The 27,363-nt window shown below is 44.6% G+C and overlaps 1 long non-coding RNA gene across 1 annotated transcript; it reads left to right on the forward strand.

The window, feature by feature from the left end:
• The first annotated feature begins 838 nt into the window (after nt 1-838).
• Nucleotides 839-17,461, forward strand: LOC132379729 (uncharacterized). Its single transcript, XR_009507520.1, has 3 exons — nt 839-917; nt 10,321-10,418; nt 17,148-17,461. It is a non-coding gene; the product is annotated as an uncharacterized LOC132379729 (long non-coding RNA).
• Nucleotides 17,462-27,363: the final 9,902 nt, after the last annotated feature.

Consider the following 27,363-nt stretch of genomic DNA (forward strand, 5'->3'; position numbering starts at 1 on the left):
CTAAGAAGAAAAATCAAAGTGAGAAGAGGTGAAACGTGAAGGTAATCCAGCTAATAATATCAAAAAGGATGCTAAAAGATTTTTTTCAGATATACAGTATAAAGTGTGAAAGGGAGGTGAGGGTGGATATCGGACTGCTGGAAAATGATGCTGGAGAGGTAGAATAGGAGGACAAAGAGATGATGGATGAACTGAATAAATATTTTGCATCAGTCTTCAGTGTGGAAGACACCAGCCGTATGCCAGGAATTTGAGGGTATCAGGAGGCAGAAGACAGCATCGTAGCTATTACTGGGAGAAGGTGCTTGGGAAGCTGAGACGTCTGAAGGCAGATATGTCACCTGAACAAGATGGACTACACCCCAGGGTCCTGAAAGAGGTAGTTGAAGAGATTGTGGAGGCATTAGTAATGATCTTTCAAGAACCACTAGATTCTGGAATTGTTCCAGAAGTCTGGAAAATTGCAGCTGTCACTCCACGCTTTAAGAAGGGAGAGAGACAGAAGGAAGGAAACGATGGGCCTATTAGCCTGACTTCAGTGATTGGGAAATGTTGGAGTCCATTGTTAAGGACAGTTTCAGGCTCCTTGGAGGCACATGACAAACTAGGTCAAAGTCCGCACGGTTTCCACAAGGGGAAGTCTTGTCTGACATATCAAGCAGGATAAACAAAGGAGAATCTGTGGGTTTTATTTTCTTGGATTTTCAGAAGATCTTTGATGAGGTGCTGCATGTAAGAGCCCATGATATTACAGGAAAGATACTAGCATGGATTTGCAGAGGCAGAATAAAAGGGGCCTACTCTGGCTAGCTGCCAGTGAGAAGTGGTGTTCCGCAGGGTTCCGTATTATGCAGTATGTCAGCTACTTGGATGACGGAATTGATGGCTTTGTGGTCAAGTTTGCGGATGATACAAAGGTAGGTGGAGTGGCAGGCAATGTTGAGGAAGAAGGAAGACTGCAAAACCATAACATGTAGGAGCAGAATTAGGCCATTTGGCCCATTGAGTCCGCTCTGCCATTTCAACATAGCTGATCCAATTTTCCTCTCAGCCCCAATCTTCTGCTTTCTTCCCGTATCCCTTCATGCCCTGACCAATCAAGAACATATCAACCTCTGCCTTAAATATACACAATGACTCGGCCTCCACAGCTGCCTGTGGCAAAGAATTCCATAGATTTACAACTCTCTGACTAAAGAAATTCCTCCTCATCTCTGTTCTAAAAGGAGGCCTCTCTATTTTAAGGATGTGTCTTCTGGCCTTAGACTCTCCCATCATAGAAAACATCCTTGCCACATCCACTCTATCAATGCCATTCTCCATTTGATAACTTTCAATGAGGTCACCCCTCATTCTGCTGAATTCTAGTGAATACAGGCACAGAGCCATCAAATTCTCTTCATACGACAAGCCATTTAATCCTGGAATCATTTTCGTGAACCTCCTTTGAACCCTCTGCTGTTACAGCACATCCTTTCTAAGACAAGGGGCCTAAACCTGCTCACAATACTCCGAGTGAAGCCTCACCAGTGCTTTATGATGATATCCTTGCTTTTATATTCTCGTCTTCTTGAAATGAATACTAACATTGCATTTGCCTTCCTCACCACAGACTCAACCTGCACATTAACCTTCAGGGAATCCTCCTCAATACTCAGAGTCTAGAATGACATCTACATCATTTATTATTATATTTTAATTTGTCCTCTACTGTGCCTATTGTCTTGTTTATTAATTATTGTACTGCCCTGCACAGTTTTCTACACTTTATGTAGTCCTGTGCAGGTCTGTAGTCTGGTGCAGTTTTTATGTTGTTTTACGTAGTCTAGTGTAGCCTTGGGCTGTCTCATATAGTCTAGTGTAGTTTTGTGTTGTCTCATGTAGCACCAGGGTCCCGGAGGAACGTTGTTTCATTTTTACTGTGTACTATTTATGGTCGAAATGACAATAAACTTGACTTGACTTGACATGGACTCCCTCGTCCTTTTGCACCTCCAGTTTTTGTATTTTCTCTCCATTTAGAAAATAGACGACCCTTTCATTTCTTTTACCAAATTGCATGACCATATACTTTCCAACTCTGTATTCCATCTGCCATTTCTTTACCCATTATCCTAATCTGTCTAAGTCCTTCTGTAGCCTCTCTACTGCCTCAGAAATACCTGTCCCTCCACCTATTTTGATACTGTCTGCAAACTTTGCAACAATGCCATCAATTCCATCATCCAAATCATTGACATATAACGTAAGAAGAATCAGTCCCAACACAGACCCCTTTGGAACACCACTAGTTACAGGCAGCCAACCAGAAAAAGCTCCCTTTATTCCCTCCCACTCTTTACCTCCTGCCAGTCAGCCACAGCTTTATCCATGCCAGAATCTTTCCTGTAATACTATGGGCTCATAGCTGTTAAGCAGCCTTGTGGGGCACCTTGAAAATCCAAGTATGCAACATCAACTGATTTTCCTTGGTCTATCCTGCTTGTTATTTCTTCAAAGAATTTTCAACAGATTTGTCAGGCAAGATTTTCCCTCGAGGAAACCATGCTGACTACAACCTGTTTTATCATGAGCCTCCAAGTGCCCCAGAACCACATCCTTAACAATTGATTCCACCTTCCCAATCACTGTTAGACCACTTGGTCTATAGTTCCCTTTCTTCTGCCTCTCTCCCTTCTTGAAGAGTGGGGTGACATTTGTGATTTTCCAGTCTTCCAGAACCATTCCAGATTCGAGTGTTTCCGAAGGACTCAAATAGATTGGGAGAATGGGCAAAGAAGCAGTAGATGACATGTAGTGTAGAGAAGAGTATGATAGAAGGAATTAAAGTGTGGACTATTTACTAAATGAGAAAATTCAAAAATCAGAGGCGCAAGGGGAGTTGGGAGTCCTTGTGCAGGATTCCCTAAAGGTTGATTTGCAGATTGAAGGAAGCCAAATGTAATGTTAGCATTCATTTTGAGAAGATTAGAATATCAGAGCAAGGATATGATGCTGAGGCATTGGTCAGACCACACTTGGAGTATTGTGAGCAGCGTGGGGCCTCTAGCTAAGAAAAGATGTGGCAGTGTTGGAGAGGGTCCAGAGCAGTTCACAAGGTGGATCCCAGGAATGAAAAGGTTAACGTATGAAGGGTGTTTGATGGCTCTGGGCCTGTACTCGCTAGAATTTAGAAGAATGAAGGTGGGGGGGGGGAGGAATTAAATATTGAAAGGCCTAGACAGAGTGGATGTGGAGAAGATGTTTTCTAAAGTGGGTGAGTCTAAGACCAGAGGGCACAGCCTCAGAATAGAGGGATATCTAGTTAGAACAGAGATGAGGAGGAATTTCTTTAGCCAGAGGTTGGTAAATCCAGATTTCCTTGTCGTGGACGGCTGTGAGGGCCAAGCCATTGGGTACATTTAAAGCAGAGTTTAATAAGTTCTTGATTAGTAAGGATGTCAAAGGTTACAGGGAGAAGGCAGGAGAAAATAAATCAGCCATGATGGAATGGTGGAGCAGACTTGGTAGGCTGAATGGCCTAGTTCTGCCTCTATATCTTATATGGAAAGAATAAAATATCATTGGAGAGTCCTTGTGAAACCATTCAAAAATGGGAATGCTGATTCAACAACCCCCTCACTTGTCAGCAGCATTGAACAGTAACATTTTGTGTGGTTAAACTTTGAAATTAAAACCTTTGGCAAGTTGCTGGTGTGTTGGATGGAGACTCGGTCAGCAGTCTGTATGCCAGTGACCGCTGTGGTCTTAGTAATCAAGAATAGAAGCCTGCTTTCTTTCCCCTCGCATTCTGACAGCTTTTCAGCCAATTATACTTTTTTTAGCACCTTGTTCCCTGATGGCCCCTCTCCTACTCGGAGCTGAAGTTTATCGGCGTGAGAGTGACGGAGAATTTGTTTCATAGGTAAACAAGAAAAATATTAACCCCACCCTACTAATCGCTGTCAGCTGTCATGTCCACCCTGCTGAGTTTAAAAAGACATCAAACCTCGATTCGAGCTTTGGATCTTGACCATTGGGATTCTGGGAATTCCCATCTTAATTCAGTGAGGGAGAATTTCTCAATGGTCACCAGTAAATCTATCATGTTCACACACATTTACAATAGCCAGGAGTAAAAATGAAAAAGTTAGTCAATCACCTCAGTAGGGGAATTAACTGCGGCTTCTTGTTTGTAAAAACAGTCTCTGAGAGGATTTGTTTCCTGAAAAAACTGTGTTCATTATTTCTTTCTTGTTTGAAATCCTTTCCAAAAACTCAAACCTTTACAATTTCTCCCAGGCTGAGAGAGAAAAGGAGTGTGTGTGTGTGTGAGAGAGAGAGAGTGTGTGTGTGAGTGTGTGTGTGTTTGTGAGAGAGAGAGTGTGTGAGAGTGTGTGAGAGTGTGTGTGTGTGTGAGTGTGTGTGTGTGTGTGTGAGAGAGAGAGAGAGAGAGAGAGAGTGTGTGTGTGTGTGTGTGAGAGTGTGTGTGAGAGAGAGAGTGTGTGGCCATTTTGAAAGCAGGAACACAGTTCTAATGATGTGTAAGCAAAGTGTTTTACAATTTGGTGTCTTTTACTTACTTTGCTCTCTTTTTGCACTACTTATTAATTTAATATATATACGCACACAGTATATATTTCTTAATGAAATCTGTAGTTTTTCTTTTATCATTGTGTATTGCACTGAAATGCTGCCACAGAATGATGAATTACACTGATATTAAATCTGATTCTAGTTTGGACTCTTACAAACATTAGTAAGTTCCTTTCCAATACAGGGATATCAGTGTTTCAATATTAAATACTGCTACTGAAGCCATAGAGCTATAGAGCACTACAGAACAGAAGAAGCAAACCCTCTGGTCCACCCAGGTCTGTGCCGAACTGTTACCTGACTAGTTCTATCGACTTGCACCCAGACCACAACGCAACATACCGCTCCATTCCACGTACTGATCAAATGTTTCATTCAAACCCCCACTTCCCCCTGGAGCTTGTCCCACACTCACACCATTCTCTGAGTGACAAAGCTCCCCCTCAGACTCCCCGTAACCTTTCACACTTAACCTCTGACCTCTCGTTCTATTTTCACCCAACCTCAGCGGAAGAAGTATGCTTGTACACCCTAGTATACCCCTCATAAATTTGTATGCCTCTATCAAATCTCCCCCCATTCCCATTCTCATTTTTCCAGGGAATAAAGCCCTAACCTATCCAACCTTTCCCTGAAACTCAGGTCCTCAAGTCCCAGCGACGACCTGTGAAGTTTCAATTGTAAAGGTGTCTTTCCCGTTAGTAGGTGACCAGAACTGGTGTTAATGTGATTCCTCCTTTACAGCTGAATATGCCTGTTAAAAAAAATGCCTTGATTAATATTCTTTCCTCCTACTCTGCTCAGACTCCTGCCAAAAGCAGAAGAGGAGTACTTGACCGCTGGAGGTTTCTTGAGCAATGCGTTGATGTTGTTTATGGAAAGGCACGGTCTCCTTGAATTGACACATATGTCAAGCTTTACAATCTAGTTTTCAGATAAGTTACTTTAAATTTTATTTTGAATTCTTCCAATTCTGATTCAGATTCAGACTAATTAATCACATGTACATTGAAACGTAGAGTGAAACGTGGCATTTGCTTCATCGACTCACACACCCAAGGGTGCAGCAATACGTCCTGGCGCCAATGTAGCGTGCCTACAGTGTTTCACAGAACAACACAGAATCTAAATCAGGTTTATTATCACCGGCATGTGTCGTGAAATTTGTTAACTTAGCAACAGCAGTTCAATGCAGTACATAATATGGAAGAAGAAGAAGAAAAAGAAATAAATAAATAGATTTCTCCAACTTGTGGTATTCCCCTCCCCCCTTCCCTCAGCTTCTATTCCCCAGTGTCTTACTTTTTCTTCTCACGTGCCTAACGCCTCCCCCGGAGCCTCCTTTCCTTCCTGTTTTCCCATGGTCTCCTCTCCTGGCAGATTCCTTCTTCTTCAGCCCTTTACCACTATCATCTCCCCCCTCCCCTACTCAGCTGGCTTCACATTCTCCTCCCCCCCCCCCACCTTCTAATTCTGGCATCTTCCCCTTCCTTCCCAGTCTTGAAGAAGGTTCTCAGCCTGAAAAGTCAACTGCTTATTCATTTTTGCAGATGCTGCCTGACCTGCTGAGATCATCCAGCACTTTTGTGAGTGTTGCTCTGGATTTCCAGCAACTGCAGAATCTCTTGTGTTAAGAACAGAACATTACTAGGAATGAAAAAGGGATTAGAAAATCATACGTAGGTTTAAATTTCAAAGCGGGGGCAAGTTAACAGCTCCAGAAAACTTCCTACCACTATGGACTTTTCCTTACTCTGTCGTGGTTATTGGGAGAGCTAGCTCAATGAAAGGCACAAGAAAATAAATTGGTTTATTAAAGTTTAAACTACATCTGTTATCAAAGTACTTTCTGGTGTTATTATTGTCAAATGTACAGAGTGACAGTGAAAAAATTTGTTTTGCATGTCAACCATACCAGTCGTTTCATCTTGTCCCATCAGGACATCAAGTTGATACAAGGGAGAAGCAAAACTCAGTACTGATTAACATGCTACAGTTACACAGAAAGTGCAGTGCAGGTGGACAGTGTGTTACAAGGCCATAACGAAGTAGATTGTCGGGTGAAGGGTCCATTTTATCATACATTAGGCTCCTTCAACAGTTTTAAAACAGCAGCCCTTGAGCCCGGTGAGTTGTCCTATCAGGCTTTTGTATCTTCTGCCCAATGGAGACACCTCATTACAGCCATCAGGAGGAGGTGCAGGAGCCTGAAGATGCACATTCAACAGCTTCTTGTTATCTTTTGTAACTCCCTGCATAAAAGTAATTGGAAGAAAAACAAGGGAGTTTGGAATGGGAGTCTAGCTTACTTTTTATTTTAAGCAAGGCTTATATGTATGACGTGGTGGCATAGTGAAGTATGCCATTCACATACTTTTACATATAACCTGTAATTAATTATTTAAATGAGCAAGTACGCTTAATTAAACAATATTTAATTATACAATATTGAAATATTAAATACACAACACTCCTCCCTGTTTAGCTATAAACTCCAACTCAATATAGAATGAATCTCAACTATATAGACAGTATACTATATAATACAGCTACCGCCTAGACATCCGCAGCATATTTGATTTTAAATTCTCCCATTCAGACCTAAAGATTCAATCACTGTAGATGATTTCTTACTCTTGTGGGATAAAGTCTTTCCTGGCAAGGTTCAGCTTGGCAGGTGAGACCTGTGACTGTGAAACAATCTCAGGTTCTGAGGCCTCCTCTGTGGTGGGTGTAGGAGTTGACCCTGGGACTGAAGGAACTGGTTCTGACAGCTCTGTCCACCTTTCTTCTGGGCGTGTCGGCATCCATGGTAAGCTTTGCTGAAGCGTTGCCCTCCAGAAGTCCTCTATCCTGGGCAGAGGGCGTGGATCTGCTTTCAGTACTGGGTTGATGGTGACCTTAACATCACCACAGATCCTGACAGAGCCATTCTTCTTTTTAGGAGCACTGGCATTGCCTATGGGCTCCATTCAACCCTGGAAAGAATTCCTTCAGGTTATATGTGATCTAGCTCACTGGCAACTTTATCATGGATGATATAAGGAACTAGTTGGGCTTGATAAAACTTCAGTATAACATTTTCATTTAACTCTATTTTAACCTTGATATGTTTTCCAATGCCATCCTTGAGCACTGCTCTTGCATCATCCAGTAACTTCCTTAATTTGCTTTCAGTTGAGTCTATTATGGGGAATATGGCAGGCAAATGGCAGATCTCCAATCAAGTTGCAATTGTCCCAGCCAATCATAATCCCACAATGTTGCCCTTCCTGCTTTTACCACATACAAGCTCAATGTGGCTTTTTAGTTGTTGCATTTTGCTGGTAAGAACGTCGGTCCCATAGCAGTCATCTTTTCTACAGTATAAGTTCTTAGCTGAAAGTCCGCAGGCTTCAGTTCAGTACCTTTGAAAACTCTTCAAACTCATTTTGTGGGATGACTGAAACAGCCAAGTTAGTGTCTATTTCCATTTTAATTAATTTGCCATTCACTTCTTGTGTAAGCCACATTGCTTGTCTATTGTTAGCTTTCACACTGTAAATCTCAAGACTACTCAGTCCTGTGACACTCTCATTATTTTCATCAACAATATGCAGATTAGTGCTCGTTTTGAAACTGACAATTGTCTTTTAATCCTTTTCTCTTCCCTGAAAATTTCTGCTTATTTCTGTCAGCCAGACATGCTCTTTGTATGTATCCTACTTTGTTGCCTTTTCTGCAAATTTCACCTTGAAACCTGAATTGGTCTGATGTATTTGAGACTCTACCACAACGGTAACACAATTTGTTCAGCCAGGCAGGTCTCTGCTTAGATGTTGCAATTTTGTTCATGCTCACTTTCATTCCCCACTGCAACTCAATGGCAGCTCTGCCTGCTGATTTAATTGATACAACAATTTCAACCGCTCTTTTAAATGTGAGTTGTGCTTCAGTTAGGAGCTGCTTTTGAATGCTTTCTTGTAAGGTTTCACAAACTGAACAAGCTCTTGGTGTATCATTAAGCACATTACTGAACTGACAATGCTCAGACAATTTCATTAATTCAGCCATGTACATTGAAATGGACTCCCCTCCCTTTTGATCCTACTTTTGAAATCTAAAGTTTTCTGCATTCAACAGTGGTTTTTGATTTTAAATATTCCTGCATACTTCCACAAAATCAGCAAAGCTCTTTTCAATGATTAGGTTGGAGCAGTCCAACTTCAAAGCAAAGTGAATGCTGTTCTACCTATTGCACTCAGCAAACTGGCACCCGTTTCTCATTGGCTGTCTTATTTGCTTCAAAATACTTTTCAGTTCTCTCATCAGCCAGTTATCCATTTTGCAATCGAACACATCTATCTTTCTGACGTGGTCGTCCATTTCTGCTCTTCTTTTATTTGTGATTATTATAACCTGGTACTCATGCTTTATGACCCCATGAATTTGTCTAGTTTCTGCCTTTTTTTTAAAACTTGACCATCTCCTTCCTCTTGCGAAGAAACACATTCCGTGTTTTTTTAAAACTTGAATGTCTCACTGCACTTCAACAGGCAGGCAATTGTCTTGGGTTCATTTTAAAACTTCTCCATTCTCGCGGTTATGTTTTGTAATTCCAGAAACTAATTGAAAGAAAAATACAGAGCTGTGAATAACATGTCATTCACATACTTTTACTTATAACTCATAATGAATTATATAAACTGATGCACCATCAATAACTCACTCTGAGACGTAAAGGTGAGATATTGGCTTTTATTGACTAGAAGAAGGAACAAGCAGTGAGTGACCGCCATACTACATCCTGGAGACTGAGAGGCCGGGCTCAGGCCTCGATCGCCTTTATACAGGTTTCTGTGGGAGGAGCCACAGGAACAGTCAGCAGGGGGGCGTGTCCAGACAGGTATATGTAGTTCACCACATAAACAATAAAGAATGCTTAATTAAATGATATATTTACAATATTACTCAACTATTACTGATACATTAAATATACATTAAACTTTGCAGATGTATTTTCCAGATAGCATGGAGATCACCTTCCATGCCACTGACTTGCTTGAAGATTTCCTTCCTATTTGTAGCAGCTCAGAATCAGAATCAGGTTTAATATCATTGACATTTGCTGTGAAATTTGTTGTTTTGTGGCAGCAGTACGTTGCTATGCATAATATTAAAAAACTGTAAATTACAATATGAAATATATAAAAAATTTAATGTAAATAGGTGGTGTGAAAAGAAATATTGGGCGTATTGTCCATTAAGAAATCTGATGACAGAGAGGATGAAGCTGTTCCCGAAATGTTGAGTGTGTGCCTTCAGGTTCCTGTACCTCCTCCTTGATAGTCGCAAAACCAGGGCACCTCCGGGCTGATGAGGGTCCTTCACGATAGGTGCCGCCTTCTTGAGGCATTGCCGTTCAAAGATGTCCTTGATGCTGGGGAGCCTAGTACCCATGATGGAGATGGCTGAGGTTACAACTCCCTGCAGCTTTTTACGATGCTGTGCTGTGACCCCCTCCATAATGGACAGTGATGCAACCAGTTAGAATGCTCTCCATGGTACATCTGTAGACAATTGCAAGAGTCTTTGGTGACAGACCAAGTCTTGTCAAACTCCTAATGAAATATATCTATTGTCGTACCTGTTTTGTACTGTAACCTTTGAGAAAATTTACCATGGTGTGGTGGAAAGGATGGGAGCTTTCTTTTTAATGGTTGCTTTTATTTCCTCTAGAACTGTAACAAATTTTGTTCACTGTAGGTAGTCTGTGGCAGTGCAGAGGCCTACAGTTGTGGTGTTCTCTAAACTGCGCTGTGGATATCCCTACCGGAAAGGAATAGATCCTGAAGATCACGTGGGTGAGTACTGTAAGTTGTAACCTGGGATAAGAATGGAATAGTTTTCTTAGGAAAGTATACACACAACGAAATTGGATAACTTCATCACAGATGCTCTTGGCTGCAAAAGGAGGAGGAGAGGGCATGGGGTTAACATTCCCTGTCCCGTAAAACCCAGAGCTACAGAAACACCGGGTTCATCCCTGGGAGAGGACAGATCTTCGATGATGGGTTACAACAGGGGACAACTTGAAGGACTGGCCCCGGACAGAGGACTCAGGCGAGCTGCTGTTGGTGGCCTGTGACCCAGTAGGGGTGGTGGGCCTAAGACGAAGAAGAAATCAAACAACAGGTCAATTGAAATGGAAATGTACAAACTGAGAATGATGTGGGCAGAAGGTTGAAGACAGCTGACAGAATAAGGAAACAAGCAGACCAGGATCTGATATAGACCATAAGACATAGGAGCAGAAATAGACCATTTGGCCCATCAGTCTGCTCTGCCATTTAATCATGGCTGATCCTTTTAACCCCTCCTATAAGACCGTAAGACATATACTATAACCTTCTTAACCAGTGTCCCATGCAGAATTTTGTCAAAGGCCGTAATAAAGACATGTTAGACATGACCTACCACACACAGAGCCTAATCAGGTCCAGCTGATGGCCAAGGACTGGAGGTTCGAGGCCCGATGTCTGTGAGACTAGAGTCTGGGGCCCAGGACCAAAGGCCTGGAGATGGCCTGCCCTGGGGTTGGAGGCCTGTCTGTCTGTCTGTGTGTAAGCGAGTGAGTGGGTGATGGCAGGGGAGCTGGGGGAGGTGGAAAAGGAGCTTGTCTTGTTTTGTTCTGTTGTACTGTCGTTGCTGCTTGTGTGGTGTTGCATTGTGGGCCTGCTACGTTGGCACTTAACGGGCTGCAACCAGCACATCCCTGAGTGTGTCACTTGTTAACACAAACAACACATTTTACCAAATGTTTTGATGTTCAGATGACAAATAAATCTGAATCAGAGTACCTCAAACACTTTCCTTTGAGGTGGAGCCAAACAGAGGTGGCGCTGGGTGAACGGAGGAGGTAAACTGGTGGAATACCATTGAAGTCAGACAAATCCAGTTGCATATCATGGCAATGGCTCCCGCTATATACAACTGTCCATTATCATCCACCACTGTACACCGGTCTCCATCACTGTCCATCACTGTTCACCACTATCCAGTTCCATATCATCACAAAGGCCCCCAGGTGTATTGTGTTTTATGAGGATGGGTTGAGCAAGACGGAGCTTCTCTATTTGGAGCGAAGGAGGATGAAAGGTGACTGAATATCGGTGTATAAGACAATAAGAGGCATGGATACCCTGGACAGCCAGCACATTTTTTTCAGGGTGGCAATGGTTAATCCCAGAGAATACCCTCTATAGGTGAGTGGAGGGAAGATCGGGGGAGATGTCAGGGGTAGGCTTTTTCACACCGAGAGTGAAGTTTGCATGGAACGCACTGCCTGGGGTAGTGACCAAGGCTGGTAGATTAGAGGCATTTAAGAGACTTGGGTATGCACATGGATGAAAAGAAAATGGAGGGGTATATAGTCTGTGTAGGAGGGAGGGGCGAGGTTGATCATTGGGGAGGTTTATTGTGGGCTGAAGGGCCTGTACTGGTCCTGCTGTTCTACGTTCTATGTAAACTAGCAATCATGGACTGACCTGCTTGGACCGCTTCTGAAAGGATTGTAACACTGGGCAGTGAAGAGAAGCTGCAGGGTGGACTGGCCTTGCTTGGGCAGACCATGGGCTTAAAAAGCGCCATCCAACGATGGTTGCAGTTTGCAGGGCCAATGAGAGAGCAGAATTCATGAGCCGAGGTGTGGTGATCGAGGTGAAGAGAGCAGAGCTTGGATACCTCCGCAGGTGGAGTTTGACAACTGTCTACTGAACGAGGAGTGTGACATTAGGGACAGAAGGCAGACTACACGGTTAAACTTGAGACCTACCTGGGACAAGGTAAGACAAACACTGTATGTTAATGAGTTTGAGGAAAGATGTGTAACCTAGACGTGAAATGTCATGAACCTGGAAGGACGTTAATACCAGACGAAAGGTAGAGTGAAGTTCTCTCTGAAGGGTTGGGGCTGGTGCAATAGGGTGCATATTTCAAAGGGTGCATTAGGCTGTGAGTTTTGGATTATGCATGAGAGCTGGGCTGCAGAGCTCGCATTATGATCAAAGTGTCAGAACATGCGTTGGTGCATGAACACAGGAGAGTGTTCATCAGGGTGCAAGTCTCGGAGTGTGCAATCGGCTGTGAGCAGCCATTTGACAGTATTTCAGTCTCCTGCAGAGACGTGCAAGATCATACCTTTTTGTCCTGGAACCAAGCTGCACACTACATTAATCTCACTTAATGGTCAAACAAGATCAAACTGTAATTTATAGATCCATTGGAATTCAATCTCAGCAGATATTTTCATTGTGAATTTTAAATTGTTTTAGTAATATTTAATTTTCCACCTTTTGTCCTTTCTATCATTTTTAAACATGAGCATCATCTGTCCCTGGTGTCCTGTTGCCGTGCAAAGATCTCACTGTTTTCTCCAGGATCCTTTCACCGCGGACCTTCTCTTGATAAACACCAGACCCACAAGTGACGTCAATTGCATGTCATTTCAAACCATGACCTGCTTGGATTGAGCAATTAATCTGCTCATTAAATCACTTCGTTATTTTTGAATGATTTATCGTTCTTCTGACTGTGTCTTGCCTTTTCATCCTAAAGTGGTTCATAAACAGAAACTGGAATCTTGCTACACACTGTTCTTGTGAAATGTGGCCCTCTTGTAACATAGAAGCCTAACAAACTGCAGATGCTAGAATCTGGGGCAAGAACAAAATGCTGGAAGAACTTTGACGGTTAAGCAGGATCTGCGGAAGCAGCGGTAACCAGTCATTGTTCCTTGACTGTTATTGACCCGAAACCTTAACTGGTTTCTCCTTCCATGGATTCTGCCTGAATGTCTACGTTCATCCACTATTCCTCTTTTACAGTATTTATTAATTCTATTTTTTATTGTAAACAGATGGTGTGTTGCCTTTATGGCAGTTATTTAGTTTATAATATTTTCGTTTAGTAATTCGTTTGTTAGCATTTTAGTTAAAGTTAGGATTGTTTAAAGTAAATTCGTTGTCTGTGATATATCGCGGCATGCGATGACGCCACATCCGGTTTTGCCGCATCCTGTGGGAAAATACCGGTTTGGAGAAACGGGAAGGAGGGGGCCACACATGTGCGAGTCCAGCGCAAGAAAAGTTGTCTTTCTATGCACTAGGAACATAGTGAAAGCAACGCCGTAAGTCATGAGATGATCGATATGTTGAATTAAAATGTTAACGCCGATCCTGTTAAAAGTAACGACGGTCGATAAGGTTTATGTTTTCATTAGTTAAAGAGTTGCGGATAGTTTGTGTTGAAGTGTATTCAAAGCAGTCAATGGCGTAGGTAGATTCTGACTGTATGCTGTACTTTAATGTAATGTAGTAGTTGTAGTTTTACTTTTGCAGGTATTTATGATGTAAATGTAATATCAAGAAGGAAACAAATGCTGTACAAATCTTGTATTGTTTTATCAACAGTTTTCACCATACGTTAATGTGGAAGAGCGAACAGTAAACGGTTAATCTTACTGCGACCCTGTTTTCATTAACAACGGTTTACCTCGGTGTTTAGTTCAGCGTTATCTTACACGCCGAGTGAGAACACTACAGATGGTATTTTTATCTTCCACTGTACTGCTGCCACAAAACAACAAGCTTCACAGCACATATAGCTGATAATAACCCGATTCTGATTCTGAACCTTTTGACAAGATGGGCCAAAAGGCCTGTTTCCGTGCTGTATTACTCTACTTACGTACCTCTCTCCAAGGCCAAAGTTCTTCAACGTTTGAAGTGCACTTATTATCAAAGTATGTGTACTGTATACACTTTGAGATTTGTCTACCTGCAGGCAGCCACAGAACAGAGACCCAGTCGAACCCATTAAAAAGATCGGCAAACACCCAAAAAACAAATTGTGCAATCAATAAAAGTAAACAAATAACATTCAAACCTGAATTTCACAAAAGTGAGTCCACAGCCTCGAAGCCAGTCATCACTACAACAATTCAGGAGCCCGTTAGCTGCAGGCCGCAGCCTCAATTTAGTACAGCGATAAGTAAACCTTGCAGAGCAGTGAGCTGAACTGCCCATCTTTTGCCTTTGGTCCCAACACCCTTTCCTTTTCAATCTGGCCCGGCCCTTAAATCATCCAAATCTCATGCCATTCCTCACTCTTGGACTCGGGCCTCCCTGCTTCGATATCCTCTTGGGCCTGGGCCCCATGGTCTCAATTTGGCCTGACCTGACCTTCTCAACTCAGCCTGCGCTTAAATGGATCAAACCTCCGGTCTTTCCTTGCTCTTGGGCCCAGGCCCAGGATTTGCCAGCTCAACTCTGCCTTACCTCAGCTCAGCTTGCCTCAGTTCTGCCCCATAGAATCGTCTTCAAGTCCACTCCCGCAATACTGACTCATTTTGCACCCTCGGGCCTGAGCCTTGCCACCATGATTCAGCCTGTATCCACCATGCTGCAATTGTCCTGCACCTTTGAGACTTCAGTTCACGCTGCAAAAATGCCAGTCATACAGGCAGTTCAAAAGCTTGTCTCCAAAGGGAAGTTCAGGCTACTGATTGTCGTGATCGTATCTGAGACAAAGTGTGATTAATACAGCAATTTATGGCTTATTTGCTACCAGCAAGTCATCACCAGCGCCATCTTAAACCAGCAACTCCTCTGTGACTGTGAGCATCATGAACTAATTTTTGTGATCCAGAGCTGAAGCTTTCCAAGACCTTCTTTCAGCCAGTGTTTGATCAGGTGATTCAGACCAGTGCTCGCCCCCGATACAAAGGATGCTAAGGGGAGGGGTAGCGACCGGCTTCAAAGAAACTGCATTACTAAACTTGACCAATAGTTGCTGCACGTACCTCCAGAGTTCTTAAACTAAGCAGTGGGTAATCCTTCTCCCCCTTAGCTAACAGTTTTTAGATATTCAGACACTGTTCAAGTTTCCAAGATCTTTCCAGTTTTCTAAAAAACTGGTGGTTGGTTTAAGGGACAGTGCCAGCTGAGTTCAGAGGTACGCGGGGTTTTGGTAGAATAGAGTTTTACAGTCACAGACAACGTTCAGTGCAGGTAAGACAATAAGGTGCGAGGGTCACAGCGAAGTACATTTAGAGATCAAGGTTTCATCTTTATTGTACAAGAGGTCCATTTACATATCTTACATCAGCGGGATAGAAGCTGTCCTTGAGCCTAGTGGTATGCTTTTTCAAGTATCTGCCTGATGGAACGAGGGAGAAGAACAAATGACTGGGATTATTTTGGATGCTTTAATGAGGTAGCAAGAAGTGTAGAGGGAGTCCATGGGGTAGAGGCTGGATTCTGTGACATGCTGGCTTGGGTCCATGACTCTGCAGTTGCTTGTGGTCTCAGGCAAAGGGATTTGCCGTACCAAGCTGTGATGCATCTGGATATAGGGTGCTTTCAATAAAAATTTATGAGGGCTAACTGCGACATCCCAAATTTCCCTAGCTTTCTGAGGACATAGAGGAATTGGAGTGCTTGATCCCAGGAAAGTGGAGAGTTGGGGTAAAAATTAGTTCTGCAAATGAAAGGAAAAGATGATTGGTGACAGAAGGTTGTGGAAAGCAACTGGTCCTGATGAAGGGTCTTGGTCCAAGTAATTGCCTGTTTATTCCCCTCTGTAGATGTTACCTGACCTGCTGAGTTGCTCCAGAATTTTTTGTGAGTGTTGTTTGTCTTGGTGTCAAGCTTCTGTTTGATCACACACTAAATCCCCTCAGGACACACTGCTTGATGGTGTACAAAGCTCCACAGGGTACACCGCTCGATACTTCTTCTTAAGTGTTTCTTGCTTTGAGACAAGCTAGGAAACTACAGAGGTTTTGGTGTTGAACTAATTGGTTGTCAACATTGTTTCACTTCCCTCCCCTTCCTCTCATCGTCGCCCCATCCCCTCGACCCTTTTCTGCTGATCTACCCTGCACACAGATTAACTAACAAAGTATGTGGAATTTGAATTCCAACCTGTCAGTGCAAACCTTAAATCATGAAGTAATCCAATTTTAAACTCTGATGGGTCCATGCATTCCATTGCTGATGGAAGTGCCTCGTCTAGGTGCTTTGGGAGTGCGTTCTGATTGGCTGATGCTGGTTTTACTGTAAGACTGGTAGATGCCAAGCCCGGGCCAGAGGCTCCAGGTTGGAGGTTGGAGGTTGGAGGTCTGTGAGTTTTAGAGTCCGTGGCCAAGGATAGGAGGCTCAGAGGTGGCCTTTGTGTGAGTGAGTGGCAGGGGGTTGAGTGAGAGGGCAGAAAGGGGGTTCTTTGTTGTGCTGCTTGTGTTGTGTAAATGTTGTGGGCATGCTACTTTGGTGGCAGAGGGTGTGGTGACACTTGCAGGCTACCCCCGGAGTTGTTAACACAGATGACACATTTCACCACATGGTCAGGTGCACATGATAAATAAACCTGAATGTGATTCTGAAAACTGTCAGGTAAGGGCAGGTGGGGAGAGGGATGTTGTCTCGGGGAGATGGTAAAACTAATTTTTTAGCCTTGATCTGGTTTAGGATGACGCTGGTGGCTAATGAAACAAGGAACTCAACTAAACAGTTTGTTAATCTCTTTTCCTGCAGACAACCATCCCAAATAGCAGTCTGTAACTTTCCCTTTGGACTTGAAGGCGATTCAATGTGGCAGAACCAGGGCGAGGGGGCAGGACCGTTGCTGAGAGCGAGGAAGACCCGAGGTCTGATCATTTTAAGCGCTGTACCGAAGGCTGAGTCAGGTGGTGAGGTTCAGGTACCAGAGCGTACCGATTTGACTGAAGTTGATGCTTGGACAGGGACTTAAGCACCGTGCTGAATCGGAAAGGTCAGTTACACGCCGAGGTCTGGGCACCAGAGGGGTCAGGGTGACCTAGCCTGATGCTCGGATGGAGATTTACGCAGAGCCGAATTGGAAAGGACAGGTACAGGCCAAACTGAGGTGGCGGGGTCCTGGCCTTCGAGGTGATTGTACCTGATGTTTGGATGTTGATTTAGGCGCTGGGACAGATTGAAAAGGTCAAGGTGTTGTGACCCGAGCTGAGGTCACTGCTCCACGATTCGGCACTACACTGAACTATGCTGACCAATGGGACTCTCTTTGTGGACGTCAGAATGCTACTTGCTTGTGGTTTTTGTTGGTATGTGTTTTTCTCTCTGCACTTTGGGTGTTCGATGGTCTTTTTTATATAAATGGGTTCTTTCGTGTCTTTTTGTTTTGAGGCTGCCTGTTAGAAGACCAATTCCAAGGTTGTATAACGTATCCATACTTTTATAACAAATAAACTTTGAACTTTGATCTAAACACATCCGATGTTAAGGCAATTAATGCAACAGACACATTGTTCCAGAACTCCTTTTTAGCCAGGCAGGATTAATACTGTATGTGTTTCATTTTCTGCATTAATTTAATCCTCAATGCAGCACTCTGTGTGAAAGGAGCCAAAAACCTGAAGCTGCCTTCGCCTTGATCACAGTTAAACCCAGGGTGATGACAATGAAGGAGCTTGCCAGAGAACATGCATATTTAATATTGTGGCAGCAATCAGCAATCTGATCTGAGGATAAATCTGCAAAGTGTTTCAACCAGTGATATATCTGTACAAGAGTTTTTCTCTGTTCTGAGATTTACATTGCTGTCTGCTTGGACCGTAGACATTCTAATAATTTGTACTTAAAGTTATCACACCTACTGTAAGATGCAAGTTGCTATCTGCTGGAATAACTTGACTTTTTGGTGCGGTAAATCCCCCCACACCATCAGAGGTACCTACAAAGATCCCCAAGTCACTTTCTCAGTTACCATCGGGCAGGAGGTGCAGAAGCCTGAAGTCCAACAACCAACAGGTTCAGGAACAGCTACAATCCCTCAACCTTTCAGTTTTTGAATCAACATGCACAAGCCTAAACATTACCAAACATGGCAGTAGATTTGGCTCTGTGTTTTGTTTTCAGTTCGTTTGCAAAAACTGTGTATAATTAAGGTTTAGATTCTTCTTCTCTTGTGAATGCTGGCCTTTGGATGCTGTGAATATTTTACTTATTTAGGGATACACATGGTGATAGGCCCTTACGGCCTAATAAATCTGCGCAGCCTAATTACCACCCACATAACCAATTAACCTACTAACCTTTGGAATCCGGAGGGTCAGCAGAGGAAACCCACGCGGGAGAACGTACAAACTCCTTACAGACAGCAGTGGAACTGAAGGCGGGTCACATTCCCTGGCACTGTAAAAGCATTCTGTTAATCACTGTGCTACTGTCCCGCCTCCAAAATGGACTTTCCTTTTCTTGTTCTAATAGTGCCAACTTTCCTGTCTCTGTTTTTCTCTCAACTAAGAAACAGAAGCAGGAATAAACAACTTGTCTCATCTTGCTTTACTTTGAACTTTGATGGCTGATCTTCTGACTCAGCAGCTCTTCCTTCAGCAGCTCCATCAACCTTAGTTCCTTAACATCTAAGAAACTTGATAAAAACAGTAAACTTGAACCTGAAAATAACCTGTTGACCTCCATCTTCAACATACTCATTGATTGAACCTCCACTGCCCTCTTGGGTGCTGAATTCAAAGTTCAAGTAAAATTTATTATCAAAATGCGCATATATATTACCATATACAGAACTACCTTGAGATTCATTTTCTTTGCAGCTATTTACAGGAAAATGCAGTAGAAAAGAATTTATGAAAAACTGCATATAAGCAAACAATGTGCCAAAGAAGATAAATTGTAGAAATAAAAATTAATACCAAGAACTAAGTGTCCTTGAAATTGAGTCTGTATCTCATAGAATGAGTTCAGAGTTGTGGTGAGTAAAGTTATCCACATTGATGGTTGTAGGGCAATAACTGTTTCTGAACCTAGTGGTGTGGGTCCTGAAGCTTCTGTACCTCCTGCCCGATGGTAGAAACAAGAAGAGAGCATGGCCTAGACGGCAGGGAACTTTGATGATGGATGCTGCTTTCTTATGGCAGTGCTCCTCGAAGATGTGCTCAGTGTGAGACAGGCTCCATCTGCGATGAGCTGGGCTGTATCCACCATTTTTACCTGGGCACTAGTGCTTCCATACCAGGCCATGATACAAACAGTTGGGACTCTCTTCACTGTGCATCTATAGGAGTTTGTCAAAGCTTTTTGTGACAGGCCGAGTCGGCGCTAGCTTCTAAGAAATTAGAGGCACTGTCTTGCCCAATGATGGAAGAAATTTCTCATCTCTGCATTTGATGGCCAGCCCTTTATTTAAGATACTAAGAATCAAGGTGCACAAATCATTGGGTACATTTAAAGCAAAGGTTGATTGGTTCTTGATTAGTCAGGGCATCAGGGGAGAAGGCAGGAGATTGGAGTTGAGAGGGATAATTAATCAGCCATGATGGAATGGTGGAGCAGATTCAATGGGCCGAATGGCCTAATTATGCTCCTAAGTCTTATGGTCTTGTCAAGGAAAAGAACACGCTGACATCTGCCCTGTTAAGCACAGTAAGAATTCTGTGCTGTTCAATGAGACTGCTTTGCATTCATTTTAAGCTCAAGAGACTGACTGACTGCTTAGTCTCTCCTCATACAAGCCTGCAGTCCCAGGAATAAATCTGCTGAAAAGATAATGAGTCAGAGCTGGGTCTTTTTCTCTCTCTCCCTGCAGTTACACCCAGCTTCTTGCCACTGACGTAGGAGGATTCTGCTCTGACCACTGTTTCTCTGCAGTTCCCAAAGCTCAGCCAAGCCCAAGCAATGAACTCCTTCTGCCCAAGGGCGCAAGCAGCATTCCTTGCCCTACCAGTTTGATCCCGGTCTGCATCAGGTTAACCTCCCTCCCAGTTCAATAATGCACAAAGAGCTGGAGCAACTCACTGGGCCAGGCAGCATCTGTAGAGGGAAATGGTCAGCCAACTTTCTGGGTCAGAATGGTAGTGGCACAGTAGTGTCGCAGTTATAACACCATTACAAAGCCAGCAACCCGGGTTCAATTCCTGCTGCTGCCTGTAAGGAGTTTGTACGTTCTCCCCGTGACCACCTGGCTTCAAGGTCAAGTTTATTGTCGTTCAGCAGTATCCTGACAAATGAGACAACACTCCTCCAGATCAAAGTGCACACCACAATACATATAATTCACACATAACACATAAAGTAATATTACCACAAATATATTAACAAATAATAAGGAATGTATACAAGGTAAAAAGTAAACAGTATAATGCCTGGGTGGTGGCAGGGGGTTCTGTGGTCTTACAGCTTGGGCGAAGAAGCTGTTTTCCATCCTAACTGTTCTTGTCCTAATGCTCTGGTACCTCCTGCTGATGGTGGGGGGGGGGGGGGGTGGTGAGAGGGGTTTGTTGGATCGTTGGATGGATGGGAGGGATCTTTGACAATGCTAAGGGTCCTGTGTACCCAGCTCTCCTGGTCTAGACCCTTATGATCCTCTCAGCAGTCAGCATAATCCTTTGTAGGGACTTGTGGTCAGGTTCCTTGCAGTTCCCATACTAGATGGTAAAGGAGCTGGTCCTGTAAAGTTGGTTAAAGTGCTGAGGGGAAGCCTCACCTGCCTCAATCTCCTCAAGAACTGGACTCGCTGCTGTGCTTTCTTGACCAAAGAGGAGGCGTTGAGGGACCAGTGCATTATGTGCACTCAGGGAAATTTGCTCCTAACTCTCTCCACAGAGGAGGTGTGCATGTGCAGAGACGAGTGGTCAGCCTGAGCCCATAGTCATCTCTTTGGCCTGGTCCGCGTTGAGACCTGTGCTTCCAGCTGCACCATCTCCTCCTCTGTACCCGATCTCACCACCTCGTCATCGTTGATGAGACCAGCCACTGCTGTGGCATCAGAAAGCTTGACGATTCAGTTCCTCGCTGGATCTAGGAACAGGGTCGTGCATTGGCTTTCCTCCCACACACCGGTGACGTAGGGGTCGGTAGGTTAATTGGTCACGTAGGTGTAATTGGGGGATGTCTGGGCTGGAAGGGCTGTTACTGTGCTGTGAGTCTCTGTCTTGAAACCTAACCCCTTTCTTCCAGCTAGAAAGATGGAGATGGAGATACCCATTAGAAAGGGTGGGGGGAAGTGGGGCCCTTTAGAGCTGACAGGCGACAGGTGGGTTGAGGTTTGAGAGGAGGAAGTGAAACAGTGACAGAAGATAGGAGGAAGTGACAAAGGGCTGAAAAGACAAAAGAAATTAGACAAATGGCCATCACCTCCACACCTCCTTTACTGGTTTCCCCTACCCCACCACTCCCCGCTACCCTTCCCTTCCTCCCTCTAATCCATGGTCCACCTTCATCTCTGATTCCAGCACGTTCAGCATGTATTTCCTGTCTGTTTCTCATTGCATGTTTAGATAATTCTGAAATCCTTAATAGAACCATGATCTAACAGGGACCGTGATAGGGCCATGATCTAACAGAGACCGTGATAGGGCTGAGATCTAATAGAGACCGTGATAGGGCCGTGATCTAACAGAGACCCTGATAGGGCCGTGATCTAACAGAGACCGTGATAGGGCCGTGATCTAACAGGGACCGTGATAGGGCCATGATCTAACAGGGACCGTGATAGGGCCATGATCTAACAGGAACCGTGATAGGGCCGTGATCTAACAGGGACCGTGATAGGGCCGTGATCTAACAGAGACTGTGATAGGGCCGTGATCTAACAGGGACCGTGATAGGGCTGTGATAGGGCCGTGATCTGACAGGGACCGTGATAGGGCCGTGATCTAACAGAGACCGTGATAGGGCCGTGATCTAACAGAGACCGTGATAGGGCCGTGATCTAACAGGGACCATGATAGGGCCGTGATCTAACAGAGACCGTGATAGGGCCGTGATCTAACAGAGACTGTGATAGGGCCGTGATCTAACAGAGACCGTGATAGGGCTGTGATAGGGCCGTGATCTGACAGGGACCGTGATAGGGCCGTGATCTAACAGAGACCGTGATAGGGCCGTGATCTAACAGAGACCATGATAGGGCCGTGATCTAACAGGGACCGTGATAGGGCCATGATCTAACGGAGACTGTGATAGGGCCGTGATCTAACAGAGACTGTGATAGGGCCGTGATCTGACAGGGACCGTGATAGGGCCATGATCTAACAGGGACCGTGATAAGGCTGTGATCTAACAGAGACCGTGATAGGGCCGTGATCTAACAGGGACCGTGATAGGGCCGTGATCTAACAGAGACCGTGATAGGGCCGTGATCTAACAGAGACCGTGATAGGGCCGTGATCTAACAGGGACCGTGATAGGGCCGTGATCTAACAGAGACCGTGATAGGGCCGTGATCTAACAGAGACCGTGATAGGGCCGTGATCTAACAGGGACCATGATAGGGCCATGATCTAACAGAGACCGTGATAGGGCCGTGATCTAACAGAGACCGTGATAGGGCCATGATCTAACAGGGACCGTGATAGGGCCGTGATCTAACAGAGACCATGATAGGGCCATGATCTAACAGGAACCGTGATAGGGCCGTGATCTAACAGAGACCATGATAGGGCCGTGATCTAACAGAGACCATGATAGGGCCATGATCTAACAGGAACCGTGATAGGGCCGTGATCTAACAGGGACCGTGATAGGGCCGTGATCTAACAGAGACCGTGATAGGGCCATGATCTAACAGGGACCGTGATAGGGCCGTGATCTAACAGAGACCATGATAGGGCCATGATCTAACAGGAACCGTGATAGGGCTGTGATCTAACAGAGACCATGATAGGGCCGTGATCTAACAGAGACCATGATAGGGCCGTGATCTAACAGAGACCGTGATAGGGCCGTGATCTAACAGAGACTGTGATAGGGCCGTGATCTAACAGAGACCGTGATAGGGCCGTGATCTAACAGGGACCGTGATAGGGCCGTGATCTAACAGGGACTGTGATAGGGCCGTGATCTAACAGGGACCGTGATAGGGCCGTGATCTAACAGAGACTGTGATAGGGCCGTGATCTAACAGGGACCGTGATAGGGCTGTGATAGGGCCGTGATCTGACAGGGACCGTGATAGGGCCGTGATCTAACAGAGACCGTGATAGGGCCGTGATCTAACAGAGACCGTGATAGGGCCGTGATCTAACAGGGACCATGATAGGGCCGTGATCTAACAGAGACCGTGATAGGGCCGTGATCTAACAGGGACCGTGATAGGGCTGTGATAGGGCCGTGATCTGACAGGGACCGTGATAGGGCCGTGATCTAACAGAGACCGTGATAGGGCCGTGATCTAACAGAGACCGTGATAGGGCCGTGATCTAACAGGGACCGTGATAGGGCCGTGATCTAACAGAGACCATGATAGGGCCGTGATCTAATAGAGACCGTGATAGGGCCATGATCTAACAGGGACCGTGATAAGGCTGTGATCTAACAGAGACCGTGATAGGGCCGTGATCTAACAGGGACCGTGATAAGGCTGTGATCTAACAGAGACTGTGATAGGGCCGTGATCTAACAGGGACCGTGATAGGGCCGTGATCTAACAGAGACCGTGATAGGGCCGTGATCTAACAGGGACCGTGATAGGGCCATGATCTAACAGGGACCGTGATAGGGCCGTGATCTAACAGGGATCGTGATAGGGCTGTGATCTAACAGAGACCGTGATAGGGCCGTGATCTAACAGGGACCGTGATAGGGCCGTGATCTAACAGGGACCGTGATAAGGTCATGATCTAACAGGGACCATGATAGGGCCGTGATCTAACAGAGACCGTGATAGGGCCGTGATCTAACAGAGACCGTGATAGGGCCGTGATCTGACAGGGACCGTGATAGGGCTGTGATAGGGCCGTGATCTGACAGGGACCGTGATAGGGCCGTGATCTAACAGAGACCGTGATAGGGCCGTGATCTAACAGGGACCGTGATAGGGCCATGATCTAACAGGGACCGTGATAGGGCCATGATCTAACAGGGACCGTGATAGGGCTGTGAAAGGGCCGTGATCTAACAGAGTCCGTGATAGAGCCGTGATCTAACAGGGACCGTGATAGGGCCGTGATCTAACAGGGACCGTGATAGGGCCGTGATCTGACAGGGATACCATCTTGCATAAGTCCGAGATGACTCTATGACAACTCCCCGCATTGTTCAAAGAGACAGGAAGTCAGGGGTTATGTCAGTTCAGAATCTGAACCGAGATTATTATCATTGACATATGCCATGAAATTTATTGTATTTTGGCAGCAGTACAAAGGAACACATAAAAAATACCATTTGTTTATTTATTGAGATGCAATGTGGAATAGAACCTTCTAGTCCTTCGAGCCGTGCCACCCAGCAGTAAAATGCATTAAAGGTTAAGAAAGTAGTGCAAAAAGGATTCTGCAGATGTTGGGAATCCAGAATAACACATTCAGAATGTTAGAGAAAATCAGCAGATCAGGCAGCAGCAATGGAGAGGATAAACTCTCAGCTTTTCAGGCCAAGACCTTTCTGATGAAGGACCTTGGCCCAAATGATCAACGGTTCATTGCACTCCATAGAAGCTTCCTGACCTGCTGACCCCCAGCATTTTGTGTGTGTAACTCTGCCGAAATAATGAGGCAGTGTTCGCGCCGGTTTGGAAATCTGAAGGCAGAGGGGAAGAAGCTGATCCTAATATGTTACGTGTGCATCGATGAGCTCTTGTACCTCCTCCCTGACAGGCATGTCCTGGATGGTGATGGAGGCATCACTTTAAAAACATCCTCGATGCCGGCAGCGTTAGTTCCCACGACGGAGCTGGCTGAGTTTACAACCATCTGCAGTTTTTTCCGATCTGGTTTATTGACCCCTCTGCAGCAGAATTTGTAACCGGTCATATTGGTCTGTGGTACATCTGTAGAAAGTTGCTAAAGCCTTCAGCAGCGTATCAACTCTCCTCAAACTCCTAATGAAATATCACCACTAATAGGGTTTTTATCAGTTCACCGGCGATGGAGTAATTAAAATGGGAGGTGATCAAGAGGCCAGAGACAAACGAAGCAGGTATATCGAAGGAGCACCAGTTTGCAAGAAGCTCCATCCCTCCCCTCTTGTCTGATTTACGTCCGCAACAGGCTATTTTGTATTCAACTTGCAGATTCAGCCTGTACATAAATTCTGCTGGCACATATAACAACCTGTGAAAATCTATTATTTAATCCTTTTTAAAATCTTTCTCATTAGCAGGTTTAAACAATCCCACGCTCGCTCTGATAGAGATGGAAGGAGATTTTCCTCTTTCTGCGAGTTCCTGGGTCCTAACAGGCTTCACACATGAATACAAAGCAGTCCCTGCTGCGGCAGCCAGCAGTCAGCAGTCAGTGTTTATTCCGGAACATTCACCTTAATGAGGCAGATGAGTTGGCTTATTGTTTGGTGCCTGTGGTTTCAGGTGCTGCTGTCAAATTAGCAGACTGCGCACTGACTCAGGATTGTGGGTTTAATGATAATTGGTCATTACTATTTGTACTTTCAGAATATAAGCTGGCTAACACTCAGGTAAAGGTACTGGATCATAAGACCACAAGATATAAAAGCAGAGTTTGCTCTGTCATTCCATTATCCCTCTCAATCCTACACTCTGGGCTTCTCCTCATAACCTTTAATGCCCTGAACCTATCAACCTCCGCTTTAAATAAAACTGAATGAATCGGCCTCTGCAGCTGTCTGTAGCAATGAATTCCATAGATTCACCACCCTCTAGCTAAAGAAATTCTTTCTCGTCTCTGTTTAAAAGAACATCCTTCTATTCTGAAGCTGCCCCTCTGGTCCGAGACTCCCCCACTATAGGAAGCATCCTCTCCAGTTCCACTCTGCGTTTGGCCTTTCAATTGAAATGACTCGGAGAATTGGGTGGAGTTGTTCTCCGATCTTGACAATCCACTTGCAAACATTCTGTCACCTCATCTGGTGACGAAATATTTGCAAATGGATTGCCAAGAGTGGAGAACAAGTCGACCCAACTAGGCCTTTCGAAATTTGACAGATTTCTTTGAGATCCCCTCTCATTCTTCTAAACTCCAGTCAGTACAGGCCCAGAGCCTTCGAGTGCTCCCATATATTAACCCTTTCATTCCTGGGATCTTTCTCGTGAACCTCCTCTGGACTCTCTACAAAGCAAACACAAATTATGAAACACTATACATAAACAAAGACTGACAAACAATCGATGTGCAAAAGAAGAGAAATTGTATTAATAGAAGAAAATACTGCGAACATGAGTTGTAGAGTCCTTGAAAGTGAGCGTGTAGGTTGTGAAATCAGTTCAGTGTTGAGGTGAGTAAAGTTATCCATTCAGGTTCGGGAGCCTGATGGTTGTAGGGTGATAACTGTTCCTGAACATGGTTGTGTGGGACCTAAGGCTCCTGTACCTCCTGCCAGTGGTAATAGCAAGAAGAGAACAAGCCCTCAATGATGGATGCTGCTTTCTTTCGGCAGCGCTCCTTGTAAAGGTGTTCAGTGGGGGGAAGGGTTTTGCTGGTGACAGATTGGGCTTCATCTACCACTTTCTGGGCACTGCTGCTTCCATACCAGGCTGTGGGGCAACCAGTCAGGAATCTCTCCACCGTGCCCTCTGCAAAAAAGGGGGTAACCTAACTTTTGCAACGGGCAGACTAGGTTACAAACATCACCCTCAATGTGTGGTTGTATTCAGTGTGTGTTGTTACAACCTCTCAACCATCAGGCTCTTGAACAAAAGAGGTTAACTGCACTCATCTATTGAGATGTTCCCACAACCAATGATCTCACTTTAAGGGTTCTTTATCTTGTTAGTTCATGTTCCCATTATTGTTATTTATTTATATTTGAATTTGCACAGTTTGTTGCCTTCTGC

The sequence above is a fragment of the Hypanus sabinus genome, chromosome 22 (genome assembly GCF_030144855.1).
Source record: "Hypanus sabinus isolate sHypSab1 chromosome 22, sHypSab1.hap1, whole genome shotgun sequence".
In the NCBI taxonomy this organism is placed as follows: domain Eukaryota; kingdom Metazoa; phylum Chordata; class Chondrichthyes; order Myliobatiformes; family Dasyatidae; genus Hypanus; species Hypanus sabinus.